The following is a 19,954-nucleotide window of genomic DNA, read 5'->3' as shown; positions in this document are numbered from 1 at the left end:
CTGTAAATTGTTCTTTATTTCAATTAGTGTATTCTTTCTTTCTAACTGGATCTTTTTTAATGCTGTTAAGATCCTCACTAAGTTCCTTGAGCATCCTTATGACCAGTGTTTTGAACTCTGTATCTGATAGATTGCTTATCTACATTTCATTTAGCTCTTTTTCTGGAGTTTTGATCTGTTCTTGCATTTGGGTCATGTGTCTTTGTCTCCTCACTTTGGCCTCCGTGTGTTTGTTTCTATGTATCAGGTAGGGCTGCTCTGACCCTGTGTCTTGGTCGTGTGGCTTAATGTAGTATGTGTCCTATAGGGTCTAGTGGCTCAGCTTCCCCTACCACATAGTCTGGGTACTCAAGTACTTCATGTGGGGTGAGTAAACCCTCCTGTTGTAGTTGAGCCTTGGTTACTATTGGCAGAGCAATGAGAGAGGTTTAACCAGGCCAGTCAGCTTCAGGAATTGGCTGTGACCACTTACCATACCTCTGCCTTCCATGAAGAATCAGCTCCACAGGGCCAGGTTAGTGGTGCCCTGACATGGTCTGTACCTGTCCACTGCATGTGCTGGCCCTGGGATTTCCCAGGTGTCTTGGGCCAAGATCAGCCCCCACCGGTGTTTTGCCTAGGGCCACTCTGCCTGAGCTATAAAGCAATCTGAGATGGCTGTTCTTTGTTTTGGACTTGGAGATTTCCAGGTGACGCCAAGCTGGGAATCTAGGCTGCTAGGTCCAGGCCTGGGACTCAGTGAGGCCAGCTGCTACTTGTTTGTTCATATGGAAAAGCAGCATGAGTGGGCCCGCAAATTGAATGGGGTGGAGTCTCTGGGGTTCTCCGAGGCAGGTCAAACAGTTAGCCATATTGACGGAATCTTAGATATGCACCAGTCTGCTGGATCTGTGGGGGCAGGGCCCAGAAAGGGGACAATGGTCTCTGCTTTCATTGAGGCCAGAAACCTCAGCCTCCCCCTCCTTGCCACCGGTGACCCTCCAGATGCTACCTCTGCAGTCCTAAAATTACATTCCGCCTTTTGAAGGCAACTGTGAGGCTGATGTGGCCCCTGGTGAAAGAGACTTTGACATCCCTGATCTAGATGCAAGTACTAACTTCTGAGAGCAGATGCAGGTGAATTTTGGCATGTTCATAAAGCTAGATAACCAGCTTTTTTCCTGAATCTGCATAATCTTTTTTCCACTTGCAATCAGTGTCTTGCAAAGTGTTTATTACACAAGTGTGAGAAATGTATTTAAAGTGTCCAGTAATATTTGCATTCAAAAGTTTTATGTCCATTTCCTCCAGCCCTGGTAGGTTTAGTTCCTGGTTTCCTTGGCCAGGAAATTAGGTTTCCTGGGCAGCAGGAACCTAATTTCTCAGAAGCTCATCAATAGAGACTGCCTACTTGCTCTCGATGAGCAACATGTTAAACTGAAAAAAAGCCTTGGTGTTTGAGTCCCCGGGGGTTTCGGGCCACCAGCGGTGACCAGATCCATCCAGGTTAGACCAGGTATTGATCCTCCGGGGTGGAGTCCTGTAGTTACCAGGGCTAGTCCCCAAATGTCCATTTCGCAGCCCTGGACAGAGTTTTCTGTTTGTTCCTGGGAGTGCCGGGACCGGGACAGTCTTGCCTGTGACCTAGGCCAGGGGAGGATGGGGGCAGGTCAGGGTAGTGCTTAGTCCTGTGCTACACCAGGCGAGGGCTCTGTCAGGGCGCTTATCTCAGCCAGGCCCGCGGCGCCCCGCCTTCCGCCCTGCGGGGGGCGCGGACCCCTGAGGGCAGGGAGGCTAAGGGAGGGGCCTCTGCCCTCCCAGTTACTTGTCCGCAACCATAGGCGTGCGAGGTGAAGCCGGGATTGGCTCTGGCTCCGTTTACCTCCTCACGGCTCTGGCTGGACACCCATCGTTCCTGGCCGTGTCCACGATCCCCTCGGCCGGCGCCTTCCCAAGTGTTCTCCGCGAGCGTGAGTGCCGGGCTGGCGAGGTGCTCGCGGGCGCGGTGGGTGGGCTGCGGGTGGGGCTGTGGGCGTTGGTCGGGGAAGGTCGCTTCTGCTGGGCCTCTTAGCTCCAGGGATTGTCCCGAATCCTTGGTTGCAGATCGAGTCCCTAGGGAAGAGGAAGTCCCCGACCCTCGACCCTCGGTCGGGACTGGGCTGACCGCAGGAAGGAGGCAGTCTGGAAAGGAGCCCCAGAGACTGTGGAAAAGCTTCAGGTTTGGAAAGTATGGTACAAATGCTTGATGTCTTTGTGAAGCAGATGCTGCTTCTTTAGGGTAAGCAGACCTTGGGAAGGTCTGGCGGACTCCTCTCCCTGCGTGTGTAGACAGTTGTTAGAGCCCGGTCTCTAAGCGCGGGGACCCTTAGATCAGAGCCCTTGAGCTGCTGCTGAGTGAGCGGTTGACACCCTTTGGGATGTCGGTGGCTTGAAAGGTTGTTAGGTTTGGGAGTATGTTTAGTAGAAAATAGAATCGAGATGTCTAGGTTTTAGTTAGTCCCTCCCAGTTACATTTGATAGTGGAAATGAAAAGCAGTGTAATACCTTCTAGATCCATGTTGTTGCAGATGGTAAGATTTCTGGGTTTTGTTTTTTTTGGCTGAATAATATTCCATTGTTTATACCTATGCACCTCTTCTTTATCCATTCCTTCAACCTGGGCACTTAAGTTAGGTTGCTTGTATATCTTGTCCATTGTAAACACTGTTGCACTGAATTTAGGGATGCATATGTCTTTTCACATTAGTGTTTTGGGTTTCTTTGGATAAATACCCAAAAGTAGAATTGCTGGGTCCTTCTTTATTTCTTGTTTTAGTCTTTTTTGTGTGTCTGTCTTGTAAATATTGCTACCCCAGCTTTTTAAAATTTCCATTTGCATAAAATGTCTTTTTCCATCCCTTTACTTTCAATCTATGTGTGTCTTTCCATCCAAAGTGTGTCTCTTGTAGCAGCATATATATGCATCTTTTTTCCTGTTCATTAGCCACCTTATATTTTTTGATTGGAGTGTTTACATTTAGAGTAATTATTGGTAGGTATCTATGTGATTGCACTTATATGGAGAGTGTCCCAAAGAAAATAAATGAACAAACAAAAGAGAAGCAAACTCATAGATATAGAGAACATTTGATGGTTGCCAAATGGGAGTGGGGTTAGGGGATGGGTGAAAAAGGAGAAGAGATTAAGAAGTGCAAATTGCCAGTTATAAAAAGTCATAGGGATATAAGGTACAGCATGGAGAATATAGTCAATAAAACTCTAATAACTCTGTATGTATAGTGTCAGATGGGTAGTAGACTCATGGGGTGATCACTTGGGAAGGTACATAGATGTCTAATCCCTATGTTGTACATTTGAAACCAATATAATATTGCATTTCAGCTATAATTTTAAAAATATTGAGAAATGAAAAATAAAATAAAATAACAAACAAAAATAAATATGAACTACAAACTGAAAATTCAGACTGCTTTTTCTGAAAACAGTGTGGGTGCAATGGATTCCATGTGGTATAAGGGCTGCTTGGTAAAACTGCCTTTCTGTAAATGTGTGAAACTAGAGTTTATACTGGTAAGTAAAAACTTATTGAGCATGGAAATTGCTACAGGGTGAAGCAAAAAATTGATAATATTAATACCTTTAAAGGGATTAACCAATATATTTTGTCTTTTTCTTATCCCCAAGACATAAAGTTCATCCACAACTTTGGATGGTGTGTTTGAACATTAGTGAATTCTTCTTTGTAATTTTTCTGTGTATGGTTTAATGATTAACTAAAAAATTAACCAGCTTATTATAATAATTAAAAATAATACTAAAGAAGTTAGAACGAAATAGAAAAATAGACTAAAAAAAGTTAGATTGCAAATCCAGCAAATAGTTAAGAAAATAACCTGCAGTGGTGCATAGTTTATTTTCCTGACTAGTAGCAGACTTATAGAAGTTCATTTCACTTTCAGAAAAAAAGTAGATTCATAGTAACAAATGTTTATTGGTCATCTTTGTTCTAGACCCTGGGCATTCAGCAAAAGCTTCCTTAGGAAACATTCTTTTATATCAAGATGGTATTAAAATTCACATACCCAAAATCTATTTCTGCATTTTTAATAGATTTTTTAAATTTTTATTTTATTTTTTAAAGATTTTACTTATTTATTTTTAGAGAGGGGTAGAGAGAGAGGGAGAGAAACATCCATGTGTCATTACCTATCGCACGACCCCCACTGGGGACCCGGCCTATAACCCAGGCCTGTGCCTTAGACTAGGAATTGAACCAGTGGCCCTTTGGTTTTCAGGTCAGCACTCAATGCACAGAGCCACACCAGCCAGGGCTATTTCTGCACTTTTTAAAATCATTTTTTGATTTTCCAATTATAGTTAATATATATTACTTTCAAGTGTATGGCCCAGTGATTAGACATTACATAACTTGCTAACTGATCATCCTGTTAAATCTCACACCCACATGGCACCATGCATGGTTCTTAGAATATTATTGACTATATTCCCTATGTTGCACTTTACATCCCCAATACTATTCTGAAACAACCAATTTGTGCTTCTTAATCTCTTCATCACTTTCACTCATCCCCTTGAATCCCCTCCCATCTGTCAACTGTCAAAATGTTCTTTGTATCTGTGAATCTGTTCCTGTTTTGCTTGTTCATTTATTTTGTCATTTAGAGTCAGTTGTTGATAGATTTGTTTATAGCCATTTTATTCATATTTCTGATATTTTTTTCTTCTTAAAGAAGATCCTTTAACATTTCATATAATGCTGGTATGGTGCTGATGAATTCCTTTAGCTTCTTCTTGTCTGGGAAGCTGTTTATCCACTCTTCCATTCTAAATGATAGCTTTGCTGGGTAGAGCAATCTTGGTTGTAAGTCTTTGCTTTTCATCACTTTGAATATTTCTTGCCAATCCCTTCTGGCTTGCAAAATTTCTGTTGAGAAATCAGCTGACAGTCTTATGGGAGCTCCCTTGTGGGTAACTAACTGCTTTTCTCTTGCTGTTTTTAGGATTCATAGAGCACCTTATGCTATCCTCATCTCTCTCTCTCTTTTTTGTTTTTTCTTTTTTCTTTTTGCTGTTCTGGATGGGTGTTTTTTCCTTTCTTATATTCCAAATCACTGATTTTATTCCAAGCTTCATCTACTCTGTTGTTGATTCCTTATAAATTATTCTTCATTTCAGTTAGTGTATCCTTCATTTCTGGTATGAAGTAGCAGAAATGGCCATTTTTTATGCTGTTTAAATTCTCACTAAGGTTTTTTAACATCCTTATAACCAGTGTTTTGAACTCCCCATCTAGTAGATTGCTTGTCATTTTGTTTAGTTCTTTTTCTGGAGTTTTGTTCTGTTCTTTCATTTGGGACATTTTTTAAAAATCTCCTCATTTGGGCAGCCTACCAGTGTTTGTTTCTATGTTTCAGGTGGAGATGACATTTCCAAGGCTTGGTAGAGTGGCCTAATGTAGTAGGTGGTCTGTAGGGTCCAGCAGCATAGCCTCTCCTATCACCAAAGTTGAGCACTCAAGGTACATCGCCCTGTGTGGGCTGTGTACATTCTTCTGTTGTATTCGAGCATTCCTTGCTTGCTGGTATGTCAATGTGAGTGATTTACCCCCAGGCCAGTTGTATGCAAGGACTGGCTTTGACCACTGACTTCCAACCACCATGAGGGATCAGCTGTGCAGGTGCTCACTCCACAGAGGCAGGACCTGTGTTAGTAGGGTTCTGGTGCCTTCTGAGTCCTCCCTTTGAGTGTGTTGCTTGTGGAGGTGTTGATAGGTGCTTCGACAGAGTCTGATGCCACACTGGGTATGCTCGCTGGCTCTTGGGCCTCCTGGGAGGTGTAGATTAAGATTGGCTACCACTTGTGTTCTGCCTGAAGCCACCCAACATGAGCTACAAAGCAACCTATAGATGACTGCTACTTGTTTTGGGCTTGGAGTTGCCCAGATGAGGCCAACCTGCAAACCAAGGCCCACTGCTGTTAGTGCTGGGTCTGCTGACATTTAGTGAGAAGTACAGGGCAAGTTGAGTCTTGATGCTGCTTGTTTTGAGAGATTTTAGGGAAATCTGAAGCATGAACCAGGATGGCCATTATTAGAGAAAAGCCACTGGAAACTCCTTCAGTGGGCCTTGAAGGTGGGTGGGGCAAGGCCTCAGGGAATCACCAGGGTGGGACAAACAGTGTGAGCCAGGATGATGGAGTCTCAGATATTGCAGCTTCCAGCTGGCTCTGTTGGGGAAGGGCTCAGAAAAGGAACAATGGCCTCTGCTAGAACTTGTTTGAGAGAAAGCTGCACCCCCTCACCCCCAAACTCTTGCCCTGATATAGTACAATTTAGTTCTTCCCCATATGTGTGTGGTGCCTTTCGAGCTGCTGACCTAGCCCTGGAGGTCAGAGGGAGTGAGTACGAGTAATCCTGTGTTTGGGCCCCTTTAGGAGGAACTTCCTGGGACTCCAGGAACCCTCTGTCTCCCTCAGCCTCAATCCACACTGGTTTTTACAGCCAGAAGTTGTGGGGCCTTCTCTTTCTGACAAAGTAACCTGGGCTGGGGGCCTGGTGTGGAGCTGGTACTTCTCACTTCTCCATGGGAACTTCTGCAGGGAGATACCCCTCCCAATTTTTATCCCACACATGTGAGTATGAGACCAGCCCATTCTGTGTTTATGCCCCTCCTACCAAACTTGATGTGGCTTCTTTTTTAAAATTTTTATTTATTGATTTTAGAGAGAGAGGAAGGGAGAGAGAGAGAGAAAGCATCTATTTGTTCCCCTTATTTATGCATTCATTTGTTGATCCTTGTAAGTGGCCTGATGGGGACTCGAACCTGAAACTTGGCATATTGGTACGATACTCTAACCAAGTGAGCAACCAAACCATTATTTCTTCAAGCAGGTTCTTGATCCCTTGCTCATTCCCTTCTCCTCTCGTACCCCTATGATATGGATATTGTTACTCTTGATATTGTCCCAAAAGTCCCTTAGATTTCCTCATTTAAAAAAGTTTTCTTTTCTTTTGTGATGCTCTGCTTGGGATCTTGTCTTTTAATTCACTGATTCAATCATCTGCTTCATCTGACCTGCTATTGATTCCTTCTAGTGTATTCTCCAATTCAGATATTTTCTCTTCATTTCTGACTGGTCCCTTTTTTATGGTTTTTATGTACTTTTTAATGCTTACTATCTCTTTGTTTAAGTTCCCACTGATATCACCCAGTCTTCTCCTAAGGTCCTTGAGCATCCTTATAACCATTGTTTTAAACTCTGCATCTGGTATCATGGTTGCTTCCATTTTACTTAATTCTTTTCAGGAGCCTCTTCCTCCCTATTAAATAATTTTCTTAATTTCTGCTATCACAAAATTCTCTAGGCTCAATTTACATTTTCCATGCCCCAACCCAGATATCAAATTTTTTTTTCAAGACACTGTGGTCCTTTTTTTCCCAGAATGTTATAAGAATCCAAGATCTGGACACTAGATGTGCTACTGTTACCCTGGTTCTTCTCACTGACACAGTAAAGAATTAGAGGTAAGTGAGCCTATTAGTGTGCAGGCAAAGTTTATTAGTGAATGGGAGGGCAAAAGCAAGGGTGGAAAAAATAAAAGTGGCAAAAATAAGGGTGGCCAAAGACTTCTGCCAAGATGGAGGCGTAGGTGGAAGCACTGTGCCTCCTCACACAACCAAGTTTAAAAACAACAAAGTTTTAGCAACAAAAATGCAGCCAAAACCACAGAAAATTGAACTATACGGAAGTCTGACAACAAGGAACCCTTCAGCCAAACTGGTAAAAGGGGTAGAACCAGCAGCAGAGAGGGGTCAGGCAGGAAAGATCCACCACACCAACTCAGGTGCTCAACCCAGGCACACCAGCAACCGTAGGCGGATCCCAGGTGTGGAGAAGTGGGTGGACCCACTGAGGGCTGATCAGGGTCACACATTCGCGCACAGATAAACCAGTGAAGGAGCAAGCAGTGAGACAGACCATGCAGGCCCCAGTGGCGGGAAGTGGCAGAGGGGACCACCATTGTCCCTCTCTGACCCTGTCCCCACCTACAGCATCACAAACCAGCGACCTAGGTGGCCCCGCCCTGGCGAACATCTAAGGCTCCACTCCTCATATGTAACAGGCACAAAAAGATCAAAACATGGCTCAAGATGAACTTAGAGCCCCAGAGCCGATAAATTTAAGCAATGAAGAAATAGCTAAACTTTCAGATGCACAGTTCAAAACACTGGTCATCAGGATGCTCATAGAACTGGTTGATTTTAGTCACAAATTAGAGGAACATATGGAAGCTAAACTAATTGAAATGAATGGAAATGCATAGGAAACCAATAGTAATGGAAAGGAAACTGGGACTCAAATCAAAGGAGTGGCCCAGAAAGAGGAAAAAAATGACCAAACAGAAAAGAATGTAGAAACAAGAACTCAAAAAAAGGAGGAGAGGCTTAGGAACCTCCGGGACATCTTTAAATGTTCCAACATCTGAATTATGGGGGTGCCAGAAGGGGAAGAGGAACAGCCACAAGTGGAACACTTATTTGAACAAATACTAAAGGAGAATTTCCCCAATCTGGCAAAGGAAATAGACTTCCAGGAAATCCAGGAAGCTCAGAGAGTCCCAAAGAAGTTGGACCCAAGAAGGAACACACCAAGGCACATCATAATTATATTAGCCAAGATTAAAATGAAGGAGAGAATCCTAGAAGCAGCAAGAGCTAAGGGGACAGTCAGCTACAAAGGAGTTCCCATCAGACTGTCAGCTGATTTCTCCAAAGAGACCTTGCAGGCAAGAAGGGGATGGAAAGAAGTATTTCAAGTCATGAAATCCAGAGACCTACATCCAAGATTGCTCTATCCAGCAAAGCTTTCATTTAGAATGGAAGATAAGATTAAATTCAAGGAGTTCATCATCACCAAGCCCTTATTATATGAAATGTTAAAGGGACTTATCTAAGAAAAAGAAGATAAAAAAAGATGAACAGTGAAAGGACAACAAACTCATACTTACTAACAACCATACCTAAAACAAAAGCAAACTAAAAGGACAGCTAGACCAGGAGCAGAACCATAGAATTGAAGATCACATGGAGGGTTAGCAACAGGGGAGTGGGAGAAGGAGAAGGGGGGAGAAGGTACAGAAAATAAGTACCATAGATGGTAGGTAGAAAATAGATGGGGGGAGGGCAAGAATAGTAGAGGAGATATAGAATCTAAAGAACCTGAGACACGTGGTCATAAACTAAAGGGGGGGAATGGTGGGGGTGGGGGTGTGGAGGGTGAAGGGGAATGAAGGGAGGGAATAGAACAACTGTAATGGCATAATCAATAAAATATATTTTAAAAAATAAGGGTGGCCAAAGGCCTGGGGTGTCCAGCACCCAGGTAGCCAGAGGCTGAGTGGCCAGGGCCCTCCCACCCCCAGCCCCACCCCCATCTCCCATGTGACAAGAGAGCCATGAGCCAAGAGAAGAGGCCAGGAGGGATAATCTTTGTTTTGAGGGTTTATATGGTTTGTGGGGTAAGGGTGCAAAGCACATGGTGATTGGTGGGTAAAGTGGCGCCAGCTTTCTGGGCAAGATGTGACTACCTAAATGTAGGTACGGGTGGGGTCTGTTAGCCCGAATCTTTATCTTGCTCCAGACTGTTTGTTCATTGTACACATGTGATGGGAGGCAGGCAGTTAACTAAAGTTGTTTTATGGGTTTTTTTTCTTTGGGCACTGTGGGCCCCCTCCCCTGCTCCCTTCCAGGCCTTGGGATGACTACACAGCCTCAAGGTTTTTCTTTTCTCAGCCAGTGGAGATGATACGCACAGACTTTCAAGGGCTCCCTTTCTCCTTAACTATCATAGTTCTTACTTGTTGTTTGGGGCACCTGGCCGCCTTATTGGACCAGACTCTGGATTATTGGGTCAATGTGTGAGCTTTTGCTTTTAGCCTTCTTTATTAAAGTTTTTGTTAGATTGGAATAGTGAGGGCCCTGCCTTTATTTCCCTTCTGGCCACTCATTCCCAGCTGCTACCTAAGTGTTAAAAGGTGTTGCCTGGCAACCAGGATGCTACAGTTTCTGGCCAGCAATAGCAGAGCAGTCTCAGGATTCTTCCTATGCTGTCTCCTGCAATACTACCAGAGTAACTTTGAGCCTTTAATAGATTTGTGACCTAGTAAGTATATCTCTACAAGTAGGAACAATGCCTTAAATTTCAAACACTACAGAGGACCCAATTGTGGTTGCTAATTTGTGTTCAGTCTCTTATGGGAAAGAAATAAAATTGGCAGGGTTTAGTGTTTTTAAAAGTTTGCAGTTTTTCTCAAATGATGGCCCACAAGTTCTTATGGAAAAAAATAGGATGAGCATATCAATTTTTATTTATTAGTCTCTATATGAGAAAGCAGTTTTTTTAGCTTATTAACTTAATTAAGCTATATCCTAACATCTGGATATATGTAAACGGGAGCTATGCCTGGGTCCTATCTTTGACATATGCTGTTAACCTTACAATAAAAGGCAACAAGTACTTACTTGAGATCCAAGAGAATGGCTATTCTGCAAGCACTGATTCAGGCATAAACACAAATAATATTGTGGTTAGGAGTTGAAGGTGAAGGGTTTTTATGAGAAAGGAAAGGGGAATAATTACAAGAATAGAAGGGAGGAATTTCTATGGGTGTTAATAAGCTAAAAAATGAATTTTTATAGGTGTAGATCAGCTAAAATAATGATACTGATTCTAAAAACTTTCTTTAATTTTCCATCCAGTAGTTATGTTGCCATTTTCCTGTTGATTTTATAAATGGTTGTTTGGGATGCAGTGCAGCTTTAGGTCCAGTCCAAAGAGTAGTTTAATAGATGAGTTTGAGGAGTAAGAAGTGCAAGGCGGTTCCTCTGGGGTGGCAGCTGTGACTCCATTTTTAACTGGTTCTGTTTATATTGTTTTTTACATTTTCCCCTTGTCATCAAGATCTTTCCTTGAAAGTATCACAATCAGTTCTCAGAAAGCAACACTGATCAGTTAATAGAAAGATTGTTCATTTCCCCTTACTGGAAAAGCGCATTCCCTGTATGTCATTTCCCCATAGGAAGGAACATGGTTTTCTTAGGAGCCGTAGGCCACATTTTAGCCACACAGATGGTAGAACAGAGGAAAGCTTTGTTGTCGTGTTGCCTTAAGAGCTAATATCTTCTGTCATTTCTTGAGGTTTCTCACATGCCGTCTGACAGGCCTTGGTGATCATCTCAAAATGCTGAGCTACCATTATCCGAGTGGTGTTTTTATTAACATCAAACTATGAAAAACAGTTTTATAACAGCAAAAATTTCTATAATAACTAACAAAATGTTATGTCCAATTTTGAGAATAAATTCGAACCAGGAGACTATACCTGAGGGCAGCCAGCTGAAGATATCAAAGAACCATGAAGTGTCAGTGGGCACTTAACATTTGGCTTGTGCCTAGATTTTATCATGGTTCATCTCTGTTTCACAAGTAGTGTTTTTTTATTCTTAGTGCAACAGGAAGTATTAATAACAGAGCAAAACCCCACCACGTTCAGCTAGGTATGGTCAAGAGCAATTCTGTTATTTAAAACAACTTGAACAAGACAATTTAAAGATTTTTCTTGGTTGACTGTTACTTTTGTGGTACCTCCAGAAAATCCCACAAAGGTGTTTTGGTAAGCTTATAATTACGTATTTATTCATTGCAACACAAATGTAAGGAAAAAGTACCCTTCCAAATCCAGCATCTTTGCCAGGATGACATCGACTGTGTGCAAGCAGTTGTGTGTTTTCACCTGTGAAGTAGTTTTGAAGATGATGCCCAATGCTGATGTACCTTTCCAGGGAGAAATTAAGGGGAAAAAGGAAACAGTCACTTTTTTTTGTTTGTTTAATAGCTCTTCCTCAAAAACAAACAGGAAAGAAAGAAAAAAAGAAAAAACCCAAAACAAGTAAAATCTCTCCCTCCTCAGGAGTCAGTTTTGCCACCCATTGAGGCCCAGGGGTAGTGCATAGTGAGTTTTCTTCTAGCTTGCTGCGGTGTGCTGTCAATGAGCATGATGCAGTTCTTTGTTAGGGTCCTGATGTAGACCTGTTTGGTTTTGGATGCGCTGTAGACAACATCAATACTCTTTGTTTTGAACACACGACACTCTGTTGTGTTGCCCATGTCTAGCCTCAGGCATGGTACTTCTCATTCCCTTTCTGCACACTGGCTGGTAAGGCTGCTGGGAACTCTGCAAGGTAGGTGTCATGCCATTTTTTCCCAAGAAGATGCTCGTGTCTGTTTTCCTGTTAACTTTACAGTTATTTGGATTACAATAGTCAACATTAGGAAAGTCCAAACATGTAGAGAATTTTTATGAGTTTATTGGAGCCAAACTTACGACATGTCAGAGAATGAGATCTCAAATGCCCTGGAGAATAAGCGTTTTACAGCTTGTTTAACAGATTTGAAATTAAGGAGCGAAAGATGGAAGAAAGCAAGCAGGGGTTGAATTACAAGATAGTTAACAAGATCATGTGCTCCCTTGAGGGTTAATTCCCCTTTGAGGGCTATCGCTTTTGGTATTTCAAAGGTGTGTTAACCTAAATGCATAAGAACAAGGGACAGGGCTGCTTTAAAACCCTTCACTAAACAAGTTACAGGCCTGGAGCGAGGCTACCCACCCTGACCTGCCCAGATAGGAATGAATGAGTAGATCACTTTGTGAGGTTAGTTTCCACAGAACCTCCTCACCCCTCTCTTTTTTGGTCATATAACACTGCTTTAGGCTTGGTGTGAAAGGTCATTTTGCCCCATTTCGGTAGTCCACAGGTGTGAGGAGTAAGATGTGTAAGGCAGTTTCTCTGGGTTGGCAGCTCTGGCTCCGTTTCGAGGTGGCTTAATTTACATTATTTTAAACAACTATATGTGACTTTTATGGAGTTATAAGATTGGTTATTCATAAAGTAATCCAGAAATGAAAAAAATTATTTTAAATAATACACACTTCGGACCTGTATCGATCAATATTGTAACCATTAGTCACATGCGGCTGTTTAAGTGAATTGAAAATAAGTAATATTAAAAAAATCACTGCTACATTTCAAATACTGAGTAATTGCTGTGTTTTGCTGATTATAAACAAAAAATCAGTGAGGTGTCAAAAAGGTTTATTCAGGAAAAGAAAAGGATTGCAATTTGGTTTATGCGGTCCTAGTGAGCCACAGACAAGAATGGAGCAAGAGGGAGGAAGTTCTATTTTAGAGAAGTTAAGTGGGAAGGGCTGTTATAATCAAATAGCTTTGTTTTAACCATAGAGTTCTTCCTGTGGGGCTTTTTATTACTGATGTAGAGTGTGAGAGCTCCTTCCACAGGCCCTCCCAATTTCTATCTTGGTTAAGGTCTCTGTCATAAATTTTGATAGTGTCTAGAGGACAGTGATATTTTACTTCCCCCTGAATGTAGGCAAAGAATGTTGAAAGAAGCATAGGCATTCAGTCTGACCCCCAATTATATTGAACTGATTTATACAAGAATCACTTCTTTGGGCCTTTATTTAGAGACTTTTTTCATGTAAGGAACCAGAGTACAATCTATAAAAGAGGTGCTTTGTTTTGTAATTTGTGGGAATAAAGGGAGTTACTAATTTTTTAACTTTGTCAACTTATCTCTTGCTTATTATGCCTAGCCTTCACAAATTTAAACATGGCCACATGGGTCACTCAGTTTTGAGGTGCTTCTCTAGCTACAGTTCAGGGGAGAGAAAACTCTTTCTCTACTCTCTTGGTTGTGATTGGAGGCCTGCAAATTAAGTTGATGAAAGGCAGATTAGCACGTAAAAGACAGATTCGATTTAATCATGTAGGAAGAGAGGCATTAGACTTTGGAGCTTCAGACCAAGAGAAGGGGATGGGAGAGGGGCACTTATGGGAAAACAGATGGTTTTTAGGAAAGATAAATGGGCCTTTAGGAAAATAACTGGGAAATGTCACAATTTAAAAAAAATATATTTTATTATTTGTGATATTATAGTTGGTCCAGTTTTCTCCCCTTTGCCCTCCTATACCCAGTCCCACTCCCTCAGGCAGTCCCCATACTGTTACCCATGTCCGTGATCATTGCATATGTGTACAATGATCTTTGCACTACTCTATTCCCTAGCTGTACTTTACATCCCTGTGACTATTCTGCAACTACCAATTTGTACTTCTTGATTCCTTTACCTTTTTTGTCCATCCCCCACACCCACCAAAATGTTGTTCTCTGTACCTATGATTATGTTTCTGTTATGCTTATTTTGTTTTTTAGAATAAATTGTTGATAGGTATGTATATATTGTCCATTTAACGTTCATATTTTTTATTTTATTCTTTTTCTTAAAGAAGATCTTTTAACATTTTATATAATATTGGTTTGGTGGTGATGAACTCTTTTAGTTTTTTCTTATCTGGGAAGCTCTTCATCTGTCCTTGAATTTTAAATGATAGCTTTGCTGCTGAGAGTAATATTGTTTGTCGTCCTTGCTTTTCATGACTTTGAATATTTCTTGCCAATCCCTTCTAGCCTGCAAAGTTTCTTTTGAGAAATCTGACAGGTTTATGGCGGTTCCCTTGTAGGTAACTAATTGCTTTTTTCTTGCTGCTTTTAAGATTCTCTCTTTATATTTAATTTTTGATATTTTAATTATGATGCGACTTAGTATGGGCCCCTGTGGGTTCATCTTGTTTAAGATTCTCTTCATTTCCTGAACTTATATGTCTATTTTCTTCACTAAATGAGGAAAGTTTTCTGTTGTTTTTTCAAATAGGTTTCCAATTTCTTGCTCTGTGTCCTCCTTCTGGCATCCCCACAATGCAAATGTTGTTACACTTAAAGTTGTCCCAGAGGCACCCTACACTATCCTTATTTTTTGGATAGTTTTTCTTCTTGCTGTTCTGATTGGTTGTTTTTTCCTTCCTTATATTCCAAATTCCTGATTTGATTCTGGCTTCATTCACTTTATTATTGATTCCCTGTAAATTGTTTTTTATTTCAGTGTATCCTTCATTTCTGACTGTTTTATTTTTTTAGTGCTTTTGAGTTCCTCATTAATTTTCTTTTTAAAAAAATATATTTTATTGAGTATGCCATTAAACTTATCCAATTCCCTTCCACCCTGCACACTCCCTACCCCGCATTCCCCAACTTTAGTTCATGTCCATGTGTCACAAGTTCTTTAGCTTCTACATTTCCCATACTATTCTTGCCCTCCCCCTGTCTATTTTCTATCTACCGTCTATGCTTCTTATTCTCTGTACCTTCTCCTCCCCTCTCCTCCTCCCACTCCCCTGTTGCTAACCCTCCATGTGATCTCCATTTGTATGGTTCTGCTCCTGACCTGGCTGTCCACTTAGTTTGCTTTTGTTCTAGGTATGGTGGTTAATAACTGTGAATTTGCTGTCTTTTCATTTTTCATATTTTTTATCTTTTTTTTCTTAGATACGTTCCTTTAACATTTCATATAATAAGGGCTTGGCGATGATGAACTCCTTGAATTTGATCTTATCTGAGAAGTGCTTTATCTGTCCTTCCATTCTAAATGAAAGCTTTGCTGGATAGACCAATCTTGGATATAGGTCTTTGGATTTCGTGACTTGGAATACTTCTTTCTAGCCCCTGTTTGCCTGCAAGGTCTCTTTTGAGAAATCAGCTGACAGTCTGATTGGAACTCCTTTGTAAGTGACTGTCTCTTTATTTCTTGCTGCTTTTAGAATTCTGTTCTCAGTTAATGTAATTATGATGTGCCTTGGTGTGTTCCTCCTTGGTTCCACCTTCTTTGGGACTCTCTGAACTTCCTGGACTTCCTGGAAGTCTATTATCTTTGCCAGATTGGGGAAGTTCTCATTTATTATTTGTTCAAATAAGTTTTCCACTTGTTGCTCTTCCTCTTCTCCTCATGGCACCCCTATGATTCTCACATTGAAACATTTAAAGATGTTCTGGAGGTTCCTAAGCCTCTCCTAATTTTTTTGAATTCTTGTTTCTTCATATTTTTCTGTTTGGTCATTTTTTTCCCTTCTGGTCCACTCTATTGATTTGAGTCCCAATTTTCTTCTCATCACTGTTGGTTCCCAGTGCATTTTCCTTCATTTCACTTAGTGTAGCTTCATTTTTTCATCTAATTTGTGACTAAAATCAATCAATTCTGTGAGCATCCTGATCACCAGTGTTTTGAACTGTGCATCTGATAGGTTGGCTATCTCTTGGTTGCTTAGAAGTATTGGCTCTAGCCCTGGCTGGTGTAGCTCAGTGGATTGAGTGCGGGCCTGTGAACCATACAATCACGGTTTGATTCCCAGTCAGGGCACATGCCTGGGTTGCAGGCCGGTTCCCTGCAGGCCAGTTCCCAGCAGGGGATGCACTAAGGCAACCATACATTGATGATTCTCTCCCTCTCTCCTTCCCCCCTTCCCCTCTAAAGATAAATAAATAAAATCATAAAAAAAAAAGAAGTATTGGCTCTAGGACTTTGAGTTGTTCTGCTTGAGCCATAATGTTTTGGTCTGTTCACACCTGTTACGATGGGTGAAAGCTTAGATATTCACTGGGGTGGGTAACCCAGTTGCTGGGTTGTGACTGGGGGTGGGGTCAGAGAGGGAGCAATGGCGTTTGTTCTGCTCTTGGATTTCGGTCCCCTCTGCCGCTTCCCACAAGCAAATTGGGATCTTCTGGTGCTTGTTCCTGGGTGGGTGGGTTTGTGTACATTCTAGGACCCTGTGGGTCTCTCCAGCGAACTCTCCTGTGAGGCTGGGAGCCTCTCCTGGCACCTCAATCCCTGAAAAAAATTTGAATTAGTGCTTTTAGGCTTTATTCCTCAGCGCTGGGGCCCTGTGTTGCGTGGTCTGTCTCACTGTCCATTTTTTCACCTGGTTTATTTGCACATGAATGTGTGACCATGGTCAATCAGCCACCTTGCACCCTCACTGGGTCTGCCAGTTGCTACTCCATGCCTAGGATCTGCCAACCTCTGCCTGAGTGCCTGTGTTGGTCCGGTCGCTTTTTCCTGCCTTGACCCCTCTCTGCCAGCCACCGACTCTGCCCCTCTACCCCTCAGTTGGGATGAATGGTTTATTGTTGTCGGACTTCAGTACAATTCAATTTTCTGTCTGTTTTGGTTGTGTTTTTGTTTCTAAATCTCTGTTGTCCTTGAATTTGGTTGTGCGAGGGGGTGCAGTATTTCCACCTACATCTCCATCTTGGCCATAAGTCCTCATTAATTTTCTTGAGCATCCTTATAAACAAGTGTTTTGAACTCCCCATCTAGTAGATTGCTTGTCATCATTTTTTTTAGTTCTTTTTCTGGATTTTTGTTCTGTTCTTTCATTTGGGACATTTTCTTTTTAGTCTCTTCATTTTGGCGGCCTCTCTGTGTTTGTTTCTACGTATTAAGCAGAGCTGCTACATCTCCAGGCTTGGTGGAATGACCTAATGTAGTAGGTGTCCTGCAGAGTCCAGTGGCACTGCCTCCCCTATTGCCCAAGCTGGGTACTCAAGGTATGGCTTCTTTGTGGATTGTGCACACCCTCCTGTTATGTTTGAGCATTGCTTGCTGTTGGCATGTACAAGGTCAGCCACTGACTGTGTTCTGTCTGAGTTCACACAGTGTAAGCTTCAAAGCAATCTGCAGATGGATGCTACTTTTGTTGGCCTTAGAGGTGCCCAGGTGAGTCCAAGCTGTGAACCAAGACTGGCTGCTGCTAGTGTCAGGCCTGGGGCTACTTAGAAAAAAGTATGGGACTTGTTGAAGCCAGATTCTGCTTGTTTGAGAGAAATTAGCCTGGGTCATCTATATGGAAAAGCCATTGGAAATACGTAAGTGGGCCTGAAAATTGGGTGGGGCATGGCCTCAGGGAATCACTGAGGTGTGGTAAACAGTGTGAGCCACATTGATTGAATCTAAGATATGGCACCTGCCTGCTGGCTCTGTGGTGGTAGGGCTTAGAAAGGGAACAATGGCTTTGGCCAGCATTCTTTCTGGGATAAATCTGTCCCCCAACTTTTGCCCCGAATCCAGACAATTCAGTTATCCCCCATATGTCTCTGGTGTCTTTTTATCTGTTGCCCCCATGATGGAGCCCAAAGGGAGTCAGTCCAAGTTAAGTCTGTGCATGGGCCCTTTAAGAGGAATCGCCTGTGACTCCAGCAGTTTCCTCATTCCACAGCCTCAATTCCCATGGTTTTTACAGCCAGAAGTTATGGGGACTTTTCTTCATGGCACTGGAACCCTAGGATGGGTGCCTCACCCCTCAGATATCCATCCTGATTTTTATGTCACATGCGGGTGACCAGCCTGTTTTACCTTCTCAGTGCCTCCTTCCAGCCTCAGTATAGTTTCTCCTTTATTCCTTAGGTGATTTCTTTAATTCCATAATTGTAAGACTTCTATTCAGCTGGATTTCTGACAGGTATAAATGATGGTTGTTATATAGTTTAGTTGTAATTTGATGTGGTTGTACAAGGAGGTGGGCCATGTTTATTTACACCACCACTTTGACCTGAATTCCAATCTCATAGTATTGTGACAGTTTTTTTCTTCTTTATTTTAGGCGTGTGCCCGCTTATCTTCATCTCAGGTGGTAAGAGTCAATTTTCCTGATTGCTTCTGGGGAGATTTATGATGATTAAGTTGTCTAGGAGGCATGTAAGTGATTTCAGGAAGTCAGGTGCCTTCAGCTGAATATAATGGTTAGGCTGCAGTGTAGTATTTCAACAATCACTTCCCTTCTCACCCTGCCCAATTACAAGGCCTTAACACCATCTTTGTGGCTCTCTAGGAGCTCTCCTGTGAACACTAGACCATCCAACCCTCTGCTTCATCTCTGCTTGAATGTCTTAAAAAGTATCATATTCCACCGTGTATAAAGTGTACTTTTTTGCCCAAATTTTTGAGGGAAAAGTAAGGGCGCATATTGTACATGGGTAGTACCTGAAATACCATGTATCTTTTCTTGTGTTTTGTAATTATTTGTTCATAAAATTTCCTTGTACCATAATATGTTCAAAAATAAATGCTAAAATTCCTTTAAAATATAAAAAACAAGTATCTAAATATAAATAAATTAAAAATTGAATTAAAAAATTAAAACAAAAGCTCTTTTTCCTGAAAGTTTGGGTCAAAAACATAGATGCACATTATACATGGCAAAATGTAGTATATGTCCCAAGCTAAACATCCTAATGTGTCCTGAAATCAAAGGGAAGAAAGCATTTCTAGGAAGGAATATTCTACTTTGTCATTGTTGCTGATAGTTTGCCTAAGATGAGGACTTACAATTGATCATTAATACAGAAGAAACCACTTAATTGTCCACATATTAAAAGGGTGGATATTATGGTCTGTGAATTGTATTTTAATTAAAAAAATTGGTCACTGGGGAGAAAATAGGCAGGAAAATTTCAGATATTCCATATAGCAATATTCTCACTGATATGTTCCCTAGAGCAAGGGATACAAAGGAAAGAATAAACAAATGGGACTACATCAAATTTAAAAGCTTCTGCATAGCTAAAGAAAACATCAGCAAAATGAAAAGGGAACCAACCATATGGGAAAATACATTTGCCAATGATACCTTGGACAAGAGTTTGAGCTCCAAAATACATAAAGAACTCACACAACTCCACGCCAGGAAGACAAACAATCCAACTAAAAAATGGCCAAAGTACCTGAACAGACAATTTTCCAAGGAGGACTTATAGAGGGCCCAGAGACATATGAAAGAATGTCCAACATCACTAGCCATCAGAGAGATGCAAATTAAAACCACAATAAGATACCACTTCACAGTGGTCAGAACAGCCATCAAAAACAAATCAACACACAACAAGTACTGGCAAGGTTGTGCATAAAAGGGAACCCTAGTGCACTGTTGGTGGTAATGCAGACTGGTGCAGCCACTGTGGAAAACAGTATGGAATTTCCTCAAAAATCTAA

At 41.7% G+C, this 19,954-nt stretch overlaps 1 protein-coding gene across 10 annotated transcripts in view; it reads left to right on the top strand.

Moving 5' to 3' along the window:
• LOC119040117 (broad substrate specificity ATP-binding cassette transporter ABCG2) overlaps positions 1-19,954 on the top strand; it is a 144,372-nt gene that overhangs the window by 77,250 nt on the left and 47,168 nt on the right. For 3 of the 10 annotated variants that reach the window (XM_053666381.1, XM_053666379.1, XM_053666378.1), the window contains one exon: positions 7,441-7,523. The exons of 2 other annotated variants lie outside the window; for them this stretch is intronic. The gene's annotated coding sequence lies outside the window, so the exon portion shown is untranslated. Of the gene's footprint in view, positions 1-1,694; positions 1,950-2,082; positions 2,198-7,440; positions 7,524-18,566; positions 18,597-19,954 lie in introns of those variants that run through there. 5 more of the 10 variants (XM_053666385.1, XM_053666380.1, XM_053666384.1 and 2 more) reach the window with 5 other exon arrangements.

The sequence above is a fragment of the Artibeus jamaicensis genome, unplaced genomic scaffold (genome assembly GCF_021234435.1).
Source record: "Artibeus jamaicensis isolate MK-2021 breed Jamaican fruit bat unplaced genomic scaffold, CSHL_Jam_final contig_452, whole genome shotgun sequence".
NCBI lineage: Eukaryota > Metazoa > Chordata > Mammalia > Chiroptera > Phyllostomidae > Artibeus > Artibeus jamaicensis.
The sequence above is the reverse complement of the archived record's forward strand: the minus strand, read 5'-3'. Positions and strand labels throughout refer to the sequence as shown.